Source organism: Limulus polyphemus, unplaced genomic scaffold (assembly GCF_000517525.1).
Source record: "Limulus polyphemus unplaced genomic scaffold, Limulus_polyphemus-2.1.2 Scaffold12487, whole genome shotgun sequence".
Lineage (NCBI taxonomy): Eukaryota > Metazoa > Arthropoda > Merostomata > Xiphosura > Limulidae > Limulus > Limulus polyphemus.
In genome coordinates this window covers 1-1,706 of record NW_013678097.1, presented here as the reverse complement: position 1 = coordinate 1,706, position 1,706 = coordinate 1, and positions in this window count along the sequence as shown.

Sequence of the window (1,706 nt, the reverse complement as noted above, 5' to 3'; positions counted from 1 at the left end):
AAATGTAAATTAACATTATAGTTTTACCGCGACGACAAATAAAAAATTCTAGGTCCATCCATAATCGTTAAATAGCTGTGTTGTTGTTGTTACGTAAATGTAAATTAACATTATAGTTTTACCGCGACGACAAATAAAAAATTCTAGGTCCATCCATAATCGTTAAATAGCTGTGTTGTTGTCGTTACGTAAATGTAACTTAACATTATAGTTTTACCGCGACGACAAATAAAAAATTCTAGGTCCATCCATAATCGTTAAATAGTTGTGTTGTTGTCGTTACGTAAATGTAACTTAACATTATAGTTTTACCGCGACGACAAATAAAAAATTCTAGGTCCATCCATAATCGTTAAATAGTTGTGTTGTTGTCGTTACGTAAATGTAACTTAACATTATAGTTTTACCGCGACGACAAATATAAAATTCTAGGTCCATCCATAATCGTTAAATAGTTGTGTTGTTGTTACGTAAATATAAATTAACATTATAGTTTTACCGCGACGACAAATATAAAATTCTAGGTCCATCTACATGCATTAAATAGTTGTGTTGTTGTTGTTACGTAAAGGTAAGTTAACATTATAGTTTTACCGCGACGACAAATATAAAATTCTAGGTCCAACTACATGCATTAAATAGTTTTTGTTGTTGTCGTTACATAAAAACAAACGTGGATCGATATTTCTACACTGAAACAAAATCACGGAAATTAACAGAATGAAATCATTGAGATGCTTTCCGAAACATGGTAGTTTACTTATTAAACTAACGCCCTGGTTCTTAATGTCCTGCTAAATCTGAATAGCCAGTTAATTGATCGGTTTTAATTAAAAATTCACTTTAAAACAATGGTTCTATTTTGAAGAAATTACATATGTAATTAGAAAGTTTTTTAAGCAGTGTATTATTAGTAAAATAAATTAGTCTATGATATAATTATTTCTACAATAGATGCTCGTACGAGTACATAAATGGAATAACAAAACCCAGTAATTGGAACAGTAGCTTGAAAATGTTAGTTTCGAATGTTGTTTGTTTGTTTGTTGTTAAGCCAAAGCTACACAATGAGCTATCTGTGTTCTGCCTATCACAAGTATCGAAACCCGATATTTAGTGTTATGTTTCAACTGGAAGTTTTTGTGATATCAAGTAATTTGTTAAGTTTATAATCCGTGTCATTAAAACAGAGTAATAAAATGTAAAAGTGTATAAAGTAAGCTATTTTTTTACTTTCATTAAATATATTTAAGAACGAGGCTGTAAGTTGATTAAAAGAATAACATTGTTTTTAAACCAATGCTTTCTCTTAAAGCCCTGAGTGATAAACTTTGTATTTCAAAATTTGTTATGTTTGTTTTGAATAAAAGTATTTTAGTTTCCTGAAACTTAACAAGTTCGTTTTGGGATGAGCATTTTGTAAATCAGAATAAAAACTTTTATAGCATGTAGTCCACAGTCGTTCCATCACTTTCAGCTCCATCCAATTGATCAGAATGGAAACAAAAAGATAAATAAGAACCATCATGAAAGAAGAGTGTTAAGCTACCATTTTGTGTTAATCAACAACTCATGTGTAATCAAATGTTACTGAAACTCACATTCAACGATTGAAACAATTTATCTGTTGTTTTCTTTACATTTTCATAATTGAAGATGTAGTAGTAACACTCTCTTCTTCTGGTTAACCTCTGGATTTCGGGTCT